Raw genomic sequence first — 16,740 nt, forward strand, 5'->3', positions numbered from 1 at the left:
AGGGGTGGTGCGCGGGCCGGCGCGGGAGGAAGCAGAGAGGTGGGCTTAGCGGCAGCGCGGGGTAGGCGGACCAGCGCTATAGGTAAAGCTGCAACGGGGGCCCGAGAGTGTGGCCCATTAACAGTAGCGCTGGCTGTGAAATCCAGCGCTACTGCTAACGTGCACTTGTAGCGCTTGTGCTGGCCGACACTACTGCTAAATAGCAGTAGCGATGGGTATAAAACCAACGCTACTGCTAAATGTCTACCTATAAGCATTTTCCTAGTAGTGCGACCGCAGAAAAAGTTTCAAGACCAACGGAGGAACGCGCCGCGCACGCCCTTCACAAAACTGGATGCACCGTACCCCCGCTCGAAAGCTAGATCCTTCGCTGGACAAGGTCCCTTCTGCACAGCCTCCATGAAGGAGTATCCGAATCGTCCTCGTATTTTTACAACTGCAACCTGGGGCCATGGGAAGGTGCAGCGCCATCTCCCTTCAATTTTCGGGCTCCCATGATTTCCCGGTGATTCAAACAGCAGCAAGACAGGCACCGGCCGCCCCCCCACCCCCCCACGTGGCCCCTGCGTTGGGCCTACCGATCCCAGCGGGGTGCTCAGTGCCTGGGAATGGACATAACACCGCGGGCGGGGACTCCCAGCCCTTTCCGTCCATAATTTCATGTGGTCACTACCCCGCTCTTGAATTTCCCGCGTGAAGCCCTGTATATGTGGGAATTGCACAGAATATGGCTAGCTGCGCCAAAAAATCCTAGGACCTGGCACGTGGCTTCGAACGGAGCCTCAGAACCGCAAAAAAAGTTTCAATGCCAACGGAGGAACGGGGCCCACACCCCTTAACAAAACCGGACGCACCCCCGCTCGAAAGTTAGATTCTTCGCCGGACAAGGTCCCTTCTGCACTAAGCCTCCTTGAAGGCAGCTTCAAAATGGCCTTGAGTTTTTACAACTGCATCCAGGGGCAGTCAGAAGGCGTCACGCCTGTTCCCTCCAATTTCCGGGCTCCTGTGATTTCCCGGTGATTTAAATGACAGCAAGACGGGCGCTAGCGCTCATCTCCCCCACCACATGCCCCCCGCGTTGGGCCCACCCTCTCGGCAGTGTGCGCAGGCCTGGGCATGGACATAAGACCGCGAGCGGTGATTCCCGGCCCTTTCCGTCCATGATTTCATGTGGCTGCTGCCGCGCTCTTGAATTTCCCGCGCGAAGCCCTGGAAATGCGAGAAATGCACAGAATATGGCTGGGTACCCCCAAAAAATCATGGGACCTGGCACGTGCCTTCAAATGGAGCCTCACGGTGCAGAAAAGGTTTCAAGGCCAATGGAGGAATGGGCCATGCATCTCCTTCACAAACCGGATGCACCCTCGCTCGAAAGCTAGACCTTTCATGGTCGCGCTCGGATCTCGATTTTCTGCCCTAATAACTTTGGAAATGCATAAGCAAAACAAGAACTGATTGGAAAACATAGGTAACTTTAAAAAGGTGGAATTAAAAAGCTGACAGTTACCTTTTTGCCGAGTACAAAGGTCGGCAAATAGGGTACAACAACTTCTAGCGGCTTCTTTTTCCCGAGATGCTCCCCACTATGATCTTAGTAAAGGCTATGAGACATCACCAGATCTTCAGGCGTGGACGGTTTCCCAAACTCGGCTCTCGGCAAACACCTTTTACCGACTGTTGTACCCAGCAAATATCATTTCAGTTGTTTTGTTTACTTCTGTTCGTACATCAGCCGCATTCAACAAAAATACATATGATAACACACAAGTCACAACCATCATAAGCAATGCGCGTATGATAACACACAAGTCAAAAGTATGTTCCACAAGTTATTTAAATCTTCAAGTATTCAATCAAATTAACAAGAGCATCATAATTATACTACAAGTCACAAGAGTCCAGCGAGGAAGGTGGTGACAGATCCCATTCATGCGTCCCGAGAGGGAGATTGATCACATAGCTGATCTGCCTACCGAATGGGACGGCAGAGTACTTGACCTAACCAGCAGCTGCCTCCAAAAAGCTAAGCTTTTCTGCCTCCCGCCGGTGCCGGCGCCGGTCCGTCCCATCTCCGGTGTCCTTAGGACCATGAAGGCGGAGTGGATCTTTGCCCTTGTCGGTGAGAGGGCTCCGTTTTTAGATCTTTTTTCGAGCTTTGTTAGGATTTGTGTCCTGTTCAGGAAGGCGAGACGGCGGCGGCTCCCTGAAGATGGAATAAAGGTCTCCCCATCTAGCCCCCGTTTCGGTGATGCCTCTAGCATCATCGGTGGGTGTGTGGAGGTATGTCTCCGGCGGATCTGTCTTTGGTAGATTTGTTCAGATCTGTTCGTCGTTCGTGTTCGTTGTGTGTCTTCAGTTTGGATCCTTTTGATCTACACTCTTCATCTGTGACAGTTGTTGTTCTGGTGCGTTGGTTCTATGGGGCCTAAGCACGACGACTTCCTGACTATCTACTACAACAACGTTTACCCGGCTCCGGCGAGGGAGGAGAGATGACAGCGGCGCGTCTTTGGCTCGCTTCAGTGTTGATAGTCGTCGCTAGGTGGTCTACGGATCTGTATGCAATTTTTATTATTTCTAATGTTCATTGTGCTACCATGATCGAAGATGAATAGATTGGAAGGTTTCCCGGAAAAAAATATATGGGCGCGCATCGATTGATGGGTTCATGGCAACGAGTCCAACCACATTCGTTGTAGGGCTCGCCACGGGATCAGTCATCACCCCGATCAGCCCCAAACTCGCCATCACCACGCTCGTTCATCTACTTACTGTTCGTCTAGGTAGATATATACACACCATTATGTCGTGGACCGGTTAGAACTTTTCCCTTGTTGGTCTTACGTTGTGTCACTGTTCAATATATTTTTCATTTAATTCGCAACTCCCATCTCCAGCCTAACGAGGCCTCATCTTAGTGAAGCGTACTACATTTACACGGGGAGATCTGTTTGTAGATCCAATTCTACCGTGCGCCTGACTGATGTGCCACTCTCAACTAGTTTCGTTACGAATATGATTCAACTCATTGTCGAGCCGCTCATTGCAATTCCTTGCCACACATTGTAGCAGTCAGGGCAACATAGATGATTGATACAGGGGTAGCTTATGGAATGCCCCCCTCATTAAAGTTGGAAGCATGCTTCCATGTACTTCACATTTAATGGCCAACTCCAGCCACTCCACCTAAACTTTAAAAAGATAAATGCTGGCATCTCATTAAGTGTGACCTCATGCCAATGTTCCATGACTTATTTAACGGCCAACTTCAGCTATTCCACCTAAACTTTGAAACGATAACATTGTTGTCAAAGAAGGATGCAGTGCGTATTGTATAGTTCAGGACGATATGTTTGCTCAATGTGAGCTTAAAATTTTTCACCCAAGTTGGTACAAGCAGCGTCACCCAGATTGCGCATAGCGTGGTAGAACCCACTCAGACAGCTTTCATGTTGGACAGACACATACTAGAGAGTGTTGTCGTCCTCCATGAAACACTTCATGAAATTCACTTGAAGAAACTGGATGGGGTCGTATTCAAAGTGGATTTTGATAAGGCGTATGAAGGGTTTCGACGATTCATGGTGAAAACAGGTCTATTCATTTGTACAGAAAGGAAGTGTCATGATTAAAGTTAATTATGACATAGGTCATTACTTCCAAACACAAAAGGGTCTCAGATAGGGGGATCCTATGTCTCCTATCTTCTACAACATCATAGCAAACATTTTGGTAATTCTCATAGGTAGAGCTAAAGAGGACGATCAAGTAGGAGGACTAGTATCCCATCTGGTGGATGGGGCCGTGTCCATACTACAGTACGCCGATGATACTAGAACGTTCATGGAACATGATTTGGCAAAGGATAGAAATATGAGGTTGATATTATGCTTGTTTGAGCAATTGTCGGGATTGAAGATCAATTTTAACAAAAGTGAATTGTTTTGCTTTGGGAGAGCCAAAGAGGAACAGGAAGCTTTTGCACAACTGTTTTGATGCGAATTGGGAGCTCTTCCATTTAGTTACTTGACATACCAATTCATCATTGAATGTTATCCAACTATGAGTCGAAGTGTATAGATGATCGATTTAAAAAGAAATAAGATGCTGGAAGGGTAAGCTTATGTCATATGGTAGTCAGGTGGTACTGATAAATTCAATGCTCATGATTATGCCGATGTTCCTTTTATCTTTCTTTGATGTACCGGTAGGGGTACGGAAATACTAGACTTTATCGATCATGATTTTTTTGGCAAAGTGATAAAATAAAGAGAAAATATAGGTTAAATTAGTGGGATATTATTTGTAGAACGAAGGACCATGGTGGGCTTGGCATTGAGAATTTGGAGGCAAAAAATCGATGTCTGCTCAGTAAATGGTTGCACAAGCTTTTGGTTGAAACCGAAGGTACGTGGGTGCAGATTTTGCGTAATAAGTACTTCAAAATAAGACCTTGGCCTAGGTTACCGTTAGACCCAACGATTCACCTTTCTAGAAGGGGCTAATGAGAACGGAAGATGGCTTCTTCCATAGGACTAAATTTATCATAGTGAATGGTAATGTCACTCGATTCTTTGAGGATACATGGTTAGGGAAGACGCCGCTAGCCATCCAATATCCGTCTCTTTGTTATTTTGTACAGCATAAGGATGCCTGTGTTGCTAGAGTACTACAGTCCGTCCATCTGAACGTCCAGTTAAAGAGATCTTTAGTAGGGGACAGATGAGTCCCGTGGTTGCAGCTAGTGTAGAGATTGATGGGTATTCACCTCTTTGAGAAGCGAGACACGATTCATTGGAAATTATCCGTCAATGGTATTTTCTCCGTGAAATCAATGTATTTAGACTTACCGAAATTTCTACATATTTGGAAGATTCCAGTACCTTTAAGAATCAAAGTCTTCATGTGGTTTGTTCACAAGGAGGTGATTCTGACTAAGGATAACTTATTAAAGCGTAGCAGGGAGGGTAATCAACATCCTTGCTTTTGTGATCAGGATGAGACTATTAAGCACCTCTTTCTCAATTGTCCTCTAGCCAACCTTCGATGGCATTTGATTCATATAGTCTTTATTGTCAAACGTCCAAGTAGTATTAAAATGTTATTTGGGACGGGCCTAAATGAAGTGGAACCAAACACTGCGAGACATTTGAATAGGAATACGTGCATTACTATGGCTATATGGAACTGTAGAAATGACATGTTTTTTAATAGACAAACTCGTATAAACTTTTTGCAGGTTTTTTACGGGGCCACAACATGGATTCTTACATGGTCGTTACTCAGTCCTACGGCAGCTTTTGGATACTGGGTGTACCCGAGGGAAAATGGTAGCTCGGCATATCTACAACCGGTATGGATGGTGGTTCAGTAATAGAATAGGTGTTTAGTCATCTACTCCTGTTTTAGCCGGTTGTGGCAAGTTTTATCGTCTTTTATTTCTGAGCTTCGAGAATTTTTGTACTTCATTGGAGACCTTTGTGGACCTTTGGTTTAATAATATGCCTGCATCGATCGTTCTGATGCAGAGGCCGGCGGTGATCCTTCTTTTCAGAAAAGAATGTTCTTCAAATTTTCCAAAAAGATCTTGTGCTAAACCATACTAATTATTCATTTCTTCGGTGGTAGTTTCGGCGTTCATAGATTGAAGAGGTACTTCCTTGTTTATAAAGATGGGGAGTAACACATTGATAGGTGCATGTTATCTAGTACAATGGAAGGTAAAATGTTATTTGTGTATTCCGGTGCTAATCTCGATCATCCCATATTTTTCGCTTTGTCACATGAACAAACCATATAACCACAATTCTCATCTTTGCACCTACAAGGCAAGCAGGGTGTTCTACTATCTTTCCGTTCACATCACGATTTGCAACAATTGAAGCAACGTGGTGGCAAACTCATTGAAGGGATGTGCTTCCGTACGCCTCCAATTCCAAAGTCCAAATGTGTCGGCATCCCAATTATGGTTGTCTATTTGCTGTAACTTTTTCCACAGTGTTGACTCCTTTTGTTGTTGGGTGCAAGAAACTACTAGGTCATTTATCATTTATATGATCAGCTCATACTTATAGGGCAAGAACGTATGCTAGACATCAAAGTAAAATCATCATGTCTTCTAGTACAACTAGAAAATGTCAGCACTAAAGGAGATTCAATTCAATTATTTTGCTGCCTATAATAGGAGCAGAGGCAGAGGAGAAGTATTTCTGGATAGCTTGACGAGTTAGAATTTTCCTTTTTCATTGGATGGGTGTGTTACAATATTCACGACAATAAAATGACACTAGGACGTGAAACCTGCTCCAAACACATACGTTCCTAATTCTACCGTTGATAAGTATTCGAATATTACACCAAGAAAGAGAAAATTTTGTTACGATCTCCCTAAAAGACTTACCGCATATTATTGCAGAACATTTTTGGTGTCTCAATATTTTTGTAGAACATTTTCTGCCACATTTCTTAAATGAGACACCTAAAAACGTTTCCCACTGTAAGGTATGCGTTGGGGGGGGATAACACTCAAGGTCATCTCGATGGAGCCTTTCTTAGAATCATAATAACAGGTCGGTAGCTACTGGACCATGCGGAGCTGCAAATCTCATGGACGGCAAACTTTGGGGTCAGGGCAACACGACGCCATTGTTTGCATCACCATACAACCTGTTGGCGCAGCTCCCTTGCCACTGCCCTCCTCCCTCTGTCGCTCGTCTCACTCTCCCTCGCCGTGACTCACACAAGGAAGAAGAAGGGAGAAAAACGGAGGAGACAGTGGACACGGTGTTGCTCGCGGCGCACGAACGCCACAGCCGCAACGACGGCCAAGTTTTCCTCAAGTACAAACTCGAGCTACACCACACCGTTACAACGATCACCGTGGGGTTCTAATACCTGGAGCCAGCGTCCGGGCATGCACCCACGCTCCCTCCTCCCTCGCGCCCGCGATCCGCTTGCCCCGCTCGTGCCCATGGCGCGCTCCGACGCGCGCGGCTCACGACGGCTTCCAACAGATCGCCCGCGCTCCCCCACACGGCTCGCCGACGGACTGTGTCAACAGACACACACACACACACACACACGGTGCACACCCGCACGGTCACACCCGTGCTGCACCCACACGCACACCTACACGCACCCGCCGTGGACCCGGCACGTCCAGCTCGTTCGGTGCGCGCCCATACACGCGCCCAACATGCTCGATGCACCGTCGAAGCTTATTTCCAACACACGCGCCCTAAGCCACGGCTCAGAGCAGTCCGACGTCCTCGACGTCTTCGTCCACCAGCAGGGCACGCTCCGCCGGCTGCGCCTTCTTCCACTGTGGGCATTCCCGCTTGAAGTGGCCTCGCACACCACACTTATAGCAGCGCCCACGCCGGTTGCCACCGCTGTCCGACGCCTCGCTCCTTGTGTCATCATCGTCCCGTGCTTCACCGCGATGACGCTCCGGCGCCCGCCACTGTGCTACAGTGAACATCAGCTGCTCGCCGCCGTGGTTGCCTCCGTCCTGCCCGCGCCGTCGCAGCCTCTCATCGAAGGCTTTCAGCCTCCCCAACGCGTCCTCGAACGCCATGGTGTTGACGTCGCAGAACTGCTCGATTCCGGCCACCGCTGGGTACAGGCGGGTCGGCACCGAGTCGAGCAGCTTCTTGACAAGAGCTGCATCCTCCAAGGTCGATCCCAGTGCCGCGTAGCGCGCCGCCATGGCTCCAAGCCTCCCGGCGAAGTCATCCAGGGTCTCGGCGTCCGCCATGCGCAGGAGCTCAAACTCCCCGCGCAGCGTGCCGAGCCAGGCCGCGCGCACGCTGTCCGCGCCCACGAACCTGGCCTTCAAGCTCGCCCACACCTCTGCCGCCGTCTTCTTCGACGCCACCTGCAGCAACACGTTCTCCGCCAGGGCACTGAGGAGGTAGGCGCGCGCAGGCTTGTCCTTCTTCGCGATGATGGCCGCCGCCGCGTCATCCGAGATGACCACCGCCTCCCACAGCCCTGCCGCATCGAGGTTGGCCTCGATCTTGATCGCCCACGCGGTGTAATTCTCACCGGTGAGCGGTGGCACTGTCTGCGACAGTGAACTGCCCGATCCTCCGGCGTACGAAACAATGGACATCGCCGGCGAGCTCACCCCTCCACGTGGCTCTGATGCCAAATGTTGGTGCAGCTCCCTTGCCGCTGCCCTCCTCCCTCTGTCGCTCGTCTCACTGTCCCTCGCCGTGACTCACACAAGGAAGAAGAAGGGAGAAAATGGAGGAGACGGTGGACACGGTGGTGCTCCCGGCGCATGAACGCCACAGCCGCAACGACGGCCAAGTTTTCCTCAAGCACAAACTCGAGCTACACCACACTGTTACAACGATCACCGTGGGGTTCTTATACCTGGAGTCAGCATCCCGGCACGCACCCACGCTCCCTCCTCCCTCGCGCCCGCAATCCGCTTGCGCCGCTCGTGCCCACGACGCGCTCCGACGCGTGCGGCTCACGGCGGTTTCCAACAGATCGCCCGCGCTCCCCCCACACGGCTCGCCAACGGACTGTGTCAACAGACAGACACACACACGGTGCACACCCGCACGGGCACGCCCGTGCTGCACCCACACGCACACCTACACGCACCCTCCGCGGACCCAGCGCGTCCAGCTCGTTCGGCGCGCGCCCATACACGCGCCCAACGTGCTCGATGCACCGCCGTGGCTTATTTCCAACACAACCGACGGATGTTCGTCGGAGCAGTGGGGCTGCTCAGCCTCGGCTAAGGAGTCGTGTGTCCTTGAGCAGCTCGGTGGCTGTAAAGCTACTCCCGTTCCATGCGTGGCACCAAGACCCAACTCGCTCACTACACGTACGCAGCACTGCTGGAGATGACTTACTTTGACTGCCACTAGGAAGAAGAGGATGACATCTACCCGATTGGGTGCATACCGAATGCATCTGGTTTGTGAAGACGCTGGGCCAAATGTCTACGAAATTTTCTCAAGGGACCAAAAGCAAACTCTACGGCAGGTCCATGCACCGCAAACATACTTTTCACTAAATAAAATAGTACACACAATTAATGACCATGTAGTGCTGAATTTTAAGAAGAAGCATAATCAGTAGAGAGACCATTTTTCTCAAAAGCACCACCTCATCCAGATCATATACTCGGTTGCGGTATCTTTGGCTGGACTCTTGGGAATCAGCTCGAAGTGGTGATGGCTTTGGGGCTTGTTGGATCGTGCCATTGCTATTTCCTACCTCAATTAGTAAGGTTAGGCGTCGAATTTCAAGCACAAGCAAGCTCACACCTTCTTCCAGCCACATCTCTGACCGAAGATCAAGCTTGTCATGTGGTTCTAGAGGGGCTTCACAGCAAAGAGACCTTTGTCTTGATTTCCAATCAACACCACTAGCAGGAGAGGACATCAAGGCAAACCAACCTGTGGTTGGATGGTCAGAGCAACTGTGGCATCCCGAACCCATCATGGTTTAAATCCTGTTGTTCGCATTTATTCCTGTATTTATTTCTGTATTTCCGGCGATGCGCATTCAATGGGAGGAGACGTTCCTATCGACGACGAGCTGCCTACGATGCCTTCGTAAATTTTAGGATGATATGCCAGCGACGTATCATAAGGGTAGGTTGTGCGTGTGTGCGTTTATAGTGGTGCATGTATTCACGTGTATATGAGCGTTTGCGTCTGTACTGTATTAAAAAAAGAGGACATCAAGGAACACGATGTGACCCATGCAGTGAGGAGATGGTCGTGCATATCTGCTCTTCGCGTTGGTTGCATGTGCATGTCTCCGTCCTAGTACATGGTCTAGCCGCTAGGATTTCAGATTATGGAATCAAAGGTAAAATATGTTTCAGTTAAAAAAAATACTGAAATGTCCACACCAGCAAAAAAAAGAATACATATTACTCTCGATAACCACGGTAACCTAGATAACTTAGAGAATCAGAAAGCTATTTTCCAGCCAAACCGGCTGCCCCATCCGCTTTTTCCCTTTAATCCCGCTGACCCCATCCGCTTTTTCCCTTTAATCCCGCTGACCCCATCCGATCTTTCGTATTAATCCCGCTGATCCCATCTGATCCTTCCTTTTAATCTCTTTTCTTCTTATCCCATTGACCCCGCCCACTCTTTCCTTCTAAACCAGTTTTCTCGTTAATGATCCCGCTCATGCCGCTCTTTCATTTTACAATTTTTAAGGTTTAAAAATGGTTAAAAAATCGCGTGAGGGGAGATTTGAACTTTAGATCTTCAAGTTGAATCATAATCCTACTACCGACTAGGCTAGCCGAACCAATCATGCAAAAACATTAAATTAGAATGTTTATGCTTGACCATGTGTGCTTCTGAATGACCACGCATCAAGCAGGTTCCTCAAAAACAAAGTACACTAAAAAAACTATGTATGATTACTAACCGAGACCAATTACACAACTCGACAACTTCCGTGTAAATAGTATGATAATATACACACGAGTATCTGATAACTTACGTATAAATAATGCGGTAACTTTGAACCAGGGAAATAGTTGGTTCAAACATCCCCTAGTAACTACTATGTAATTGCATGATAACTTATGTACCCCATACCTGGCAAATTACATCCAAACACCTTGATAACTTTGACTCATGAAAAAAAAATAAGTTTTTCAAACATACTCCCCTGTAAAACTTCTCCGTAAATAACATGATAATAGATGCACCACAAATTTAATAACTTACGTACACCACGGTAACTTTGATCGGAGGGATTATTTTGTTGAACGAGAAAGCTAACTTCCAATCGACTGGAAGTTAGCGACAGATTTGCATGATTCTGGAGCCGCTCGCTTCTACTCTCGTGCGTAAAAAGAGCTCAGAAAAAAATAGGGCCACTACTAGGATTCAAAGACACAACCTGTTGGTTGTGGTCATGACGCGCTATCAGCTGAGATGAGAATCTGTTATGTTTCATGTACAGGTTAATTTGTACTTATACCTTACTAAACGACAACGATACAAGAAGACCACAGTGCCTTTGACAAGAGGACAAGACCATTTGCTTCAAGTTTTTTAATAACTGATCCAACGTGTTTTGTACTCCACATGTCTCTTTTTTGTAGTGATGAACACTTTTCTAGAGAAATAAATGTTTTGCTTCTATAGAATTCCAACATTAGTCATTTTCTCATGTGCCATCCCTCGGTAAATTCTCTTTAATGAGCCCGATAATTATACGCACCACAAACATGATAGATTAATTTCTGACCCCAAAAAAACTAGTGTAAATGTACACATGATACTTTTTTGTATGAATAGGATGGTAATTAACTCACACATCAGATACTTGATAACTTATGCACCCAGGTTCTGGTAACTTTAGCGACCGGAAGGGTGGTGGGTTGATGAAATATACCCCGGTAACTTTTGTGTGTGTATAGCATGATGACTCACACATTGCAGACTTGATAACTTCTGTACCCCAGTCCAAACTTTCGTGACGAAAGGGGTGGGGGTGTTGATGAAATTTTGTGCAAATAGCATGGTGTCACACACATCGTAAACCTTATAACTTATGCACCTCGTCCTGGTAACTTTGGCAATGAGGGTGTGGGGTTGGGGGGGGGTGGAGTTGATGAAATATCCTCTTTGTAGCTTTTATGCACTGTGGACCTCATAACACATACGTTCAACCACCATGTTAACTTTGACTTCAAGGAAAAAACATTGAAACATAACTCCTCTGGTAACTTCTGTGTTAAACTATCATACTTCCTCATGCTAAAGTTATCATGCTTTAACCTTCTCGTACTGTAGTTACCAGCCCTATCATGATATAGTTATGATGTTGGTCGTACCATAGTTATCATGCTGGTCATGCCAAGTTACCAAGCCAAAGTTTATTATTTTTCTGATATGGTGGAAATAAGAAAGGTTAAAACAACTGAAGGTGGCTTAGTTGGCAATTAGGCGCAATAGCTATTGCATAGATCTTGGTTCGAATCCTCTTTCAAGAACTTTTATTTTCTTCTCATATTATGTAGCGAAAACATCAGAAAAACCCACTATTAGCCAACTCACCCACTACTTGGCTCCTCACAAGTTCAAATAAAATACCACTTTTTTGACCATCCGAGGTGAAAAAGGTTGTTAAAAATATACCCCCGGTAACTTATGTGTAAATAAGATAATAACTTACGTACAATCAACCTGATAACTTACGTATAAACGCATTGATAACTTTTCACCTTGGGCAAAAAGTTCTAGAAATATGCCCCGATAACCTAGTGCAAATAGCATGGTAATTTACCCACCAGACAACCCATAATTTACATACAACACATTTGATAACTTTTAACCGATGTGAAAAACAATACTGAAACATGTCTTGGTAACTTTTTTTGTCGAAACATACCCCAGTGTGAAGTTACCACTCCCCCATGCTAAAATTATTATACTTCTCATGGTAAAGTCATTAACCTTCTCATATTATAGTTATCAAGCTTATCATAGTATAGTTATGATGTTTCTCAAGTCATAGTTATCACGCTGGTCATGCCAAAGTTATCAAGCAAAAAAAAATATTATCGCTGATATGACAAAAAAAGAAAGGTTAGAATAACCTTGTTAATATACTATAGACAACTACTAAAGATGGCTTTGTTGGTTATTGGGCTCAAAGTCTAACGAATAGACTTGGGTTCAAGTCCCCTATCTTGAACTTTTATTTTCTTTTTATATTGTGTAGCCAAAAACCAGAAAAAACATTAGCGATTTACTATTGACGTATACGGTTGTCGAGAGAAGAAAAATAATCGGTGGAATCAAGCGTGCGGGTTGCTAGAGGACGATGGGTTACGATCGACTGGACATTAACACAGTCCTATAGAGAAATGATAAATCCTCAAGAAATATATATGCCTAATATAGAAAACCCCCAATAGATTTCATTAATTGGTATTTTTCCGCTCTGACAACGACCCATATCATGAGAAAAGCCGGAGAGACATGATCTACATCAACACCTGGAGGAGAGGATGCCCAAGAGTGAGAATAGAAGACACCCTAGTACAGTCACGACTGAAGGTGGAGATACTCTCTCCGAACCGGCGAAATGAATCGGTGCCCAAGCCAGATGCCATCACGGTGGAGATGCTCACTGTTCCTAGTCTACTGCTCACCTCGGCTGCCGTTCTTAGCCTACTTGCCGACCTAGCCCTCCGACATATACAGGTAATGCAAACATTTCGCTTCCAGATGTGTCTCACTCCTATAATGCATATCCACATCTTGTGTTTATCCCATCTCCTTCTTCCTGTCGAGTGTTTTGTCTCTGAACCGTTCTTGTTAGCTTGTAGCTAGCGGGCAAGTTGATTAGTAAACTCCTTTCTTGGTACGTTGGCGAGTTCTGGAGGAAAGAGCATTTGTTCTCACAGTACACTATCTACTCTTTGTGCCCATTATGGGGGCTCTGTATGTAAAGAACGGCAGTCACCACACAACATGCATATCCTCACTCTGTCTTTAACACCGAGAATGCAATCATCTCTGCTGTTCCCTCGCTATAATGGTTGATATTAACTACCCTAGCTACTAGCCTCAATTACGTAGGACTTCATGAAGAGTTTATAAAGTTGTTGGTAGATGGACGAGCTATCAACAACCCAAAGTTAAAATTATATATATCTTGTGTTAAAAAGTGGATTTCAAATCTCAAAACCCGTGCCCTTCGATCATCTTCGCACGTCTCCATCCTGCGTGCACGCGCGCGCGTACACACACACACACACAGAGAGAGAGAGAAAGAGAGAGCAAGGTTTTGAATTACCAATGAAAATAATCTCATGGGGCACCGGTTGCTAGAAATTTACCTTATGATTTTTTTAACAAATTTTGTATTCTAATAAAAAATGAGTCAAATTTAATTCATATTCAAATGAAACTCCAGTTAGATTTCTTTTGACGGTGAGATGCAATCTACGAATGGGGCTTGACGCAGAAGGTATGGTTTTGGGGCGAGGGCAGTGGAATTTCTAGGCCTACATGTAGCTGTTCGGATAGCGGAAAAGTGGTGAAGACTACACTTGATTGACTCCGTCTTGGTTGTGCTTCTCAAGTACCTAGAATCTAGCCCAAGTTGGTTATATCTGGCGATAGCGATATTTTCCCGTCGTATACCTTGCTGAAGGCATTGCTCGGATATGCTGAGAATTATTCTTTAGGGGGGAAACCTAGTATCTAGCCTATGATGGTTAAATTTTGTGGCAGCAACGTTTGAGCGTTGTTTCCTTCTTAATACCGTTGTTCTTGAAGAACCCGATTTTCCTTGTGATGTCAAGAGATGGTTGGTGCGAATACGGGCCGTTTTCTTTTCCACGTTTTTGTAGTATGGCAATTGTTGTTGGTTGCTTCAGGCCGTTTTCTTTTCCACGTTTAGGCGTAACTTTGGTCTTATTTGACTTTGCTATTTGCGGGTGGGTTTATTTGCGTGTATTTTGGTGTTGATTGTGTGCATTCTAATTACGCACAGGTCGGGTGTGCTCTTATTGTGTTTGTATCTTCTAGATTCTTCATTGTGAGTCAATAAAATACATCTTTTGTCGAACAAAATAAAGTTTAAGTTCAGACCACCATCATCACAATCAACAAAAGAAGTGTAAGTTATTCTATTGAAGTAGGTTTAGGACAAGCAATCACTTCACACGTATTGTGTCAGGTCAGAAGCTAATGTCGAATAATCCTAGAAGTGCAAACAGAGAAGTCCCTTGGCAACGGCGTTACACCGCTGGTGGTAGGCATGGGCAAGGGGAAGGATATCCTGCTGAGCTCCTGTCTCCCCTTCTTTTACCAATGGTGGGTCAAGGATCTGTCCATTAGTCAAGCCCCTCTGTTCGTCTAGCAGTAAAGGGTGTGGATGTGGCACAAAGCTATTCAGAATCCTAGGGGCATTATTTTGCAGCAAGGAAGGAACGACCAACCGGGCTAGTCTCCTGATTGACACTTTGCTAGATGATGTGGAGGACCTGCTTTACGGCTCGGAAGATTTGTAGGATTATGGCCAGACTAGCACAACAACTAATTTCAGTCACGTGACTAAATATACGACTCACCTTGATTGACGAAATAACTACTGGGATGCATTTTTTTTGTAGTAAAGGGTGTCTTTTATTATCTCAAAATGTAGCATCAGGAGGATGACAAACATTCTGAGTAACACCCGGTCTTTGAATAAATAGGATGCACAAAGCCAAACACCAGAAGTCTGACAAAGGAAAAGAGGAACAAAACCTACAAATAGGAAACAGTAAATTCCAATTGACCGACAATATGCCTATGTAAAAAGTGGTAGTGGATCAATCCTGAGGTTATGTTACCACCCATGTTGGAAAAAAAAACTCCATAGCTGGCTGCTCCTTGCGAAAATAATCTGGATCTAAAATTGTCTTGTGTTTGCAGGAGCCCTTTTAGGAGTTGGAAGAAAGAAAGCATATAGAGAATCATATTTGTGAGGAAAGAGTTAATGAAAACCAGCCGTCCTTCAATTGAGAGCAGCTTGCCTTTCCAACTGTTCAACCATTTCTCCAAGGATCCTCTACATGCTTCCACTCTGTAATTGTGAGGCGGCGATAGCAGATCAGTATTCCCTTATTTTGCTCTCGATTATCTATGTCTTTCATTCATTTGCATCCAAAACAACAATAATGGATGGTTTGGTATTCAACGTCTGACATTTGAAACCCCATCCGTATATGCCTTAGGGAATGTGCTTCGGGATGCCTTGCATTCCCAACACTTCATACGCACGTACCGGATGTTTCTTGATTTCGTTGCTCTATCTTTTTACCAACATTCCACTGAATTTGGCCATTTTCGAGAGCATGTGATAGGCAGGAGGGTGGTATGATGAAGAATATGTGGCAAGTGAATATTGTGTTGGTGTTAGAGTAAACAATTTTAAAACTGATGCCACCTTTATAATAAGAGAGTTGGTAGGTACATTATTTATATACTTTAACCTCGATTCATGTCATATCTTTTTCTTTGTGTTTGTAGAATCAAGGCCATATCTGTTAGTACCAACATTATCTCAAATCTTGACATCCATGTGCGCTTCAATTCATTGCTCTCTGTGTCATACAAAGTACATAAGTGCAATTCCTATGTTCAGACTTGAGACTATAGGATTTCGGTGTTGAAGTATATTGCCCATCTTTCTCGTCAGGTAGAGATTTTGCTGAAGTAGTTTGGTATATGACACTCATTATGGTATAATGTCATACTTTTTTTATTTGACCAATGTGGTATGAATAAAATGTAGTAGGATTAACTTTCTTACCTTGTCTAAGCCTAACATTTCTTAAACCACGACATCAATTTAAGTTTGGGTGAACTGTTATATTTGCATGCTGCACCGTGCCTTTTGAACTTAGACATATGTTCTTCCTCCTCTACTGCTTCAGCCTCTTGTGGTCGACGGCTAGAAGACGGTCGCCGCCAGAACATTGGTCGGACATTTACAGTGATCATGATACCATCGTTGTATCACGATCAAAAAAGAACTGAAAATGGATCTGGGAAGACAAAGTGCTGGAGGCTGCGGGTAAAATGAAACAAAGAAGGATATCTTGCACTAAACTATGAAACTCAACTACCTCCTCTTTTGTTGCTCACTATCTTCGATGTTAGGCAAGTTGCTCCATGGCCTCATCCGGGGTGCTAATATTATTATCCCTTGAAGAACACTGGTTTTGTCAAAAACACAAAA

Source organism: Triticum dicoccoides, chromosome 3B, assembly GCF_002162155.2.
Source record: "Triticum dicoccoides isolate Atlit2015 ecotype Zavitan chromosome 3B, WEW_v2.0, whole genome shotgun sequence".
NCBI classification, from domain to species: domain Eukaryota; kingdom Viridiplantae; phylum Streptophyta; class Magnoliopsida; order Poales; family Poaceae; genus Triticum; species Triticum dicoccoides.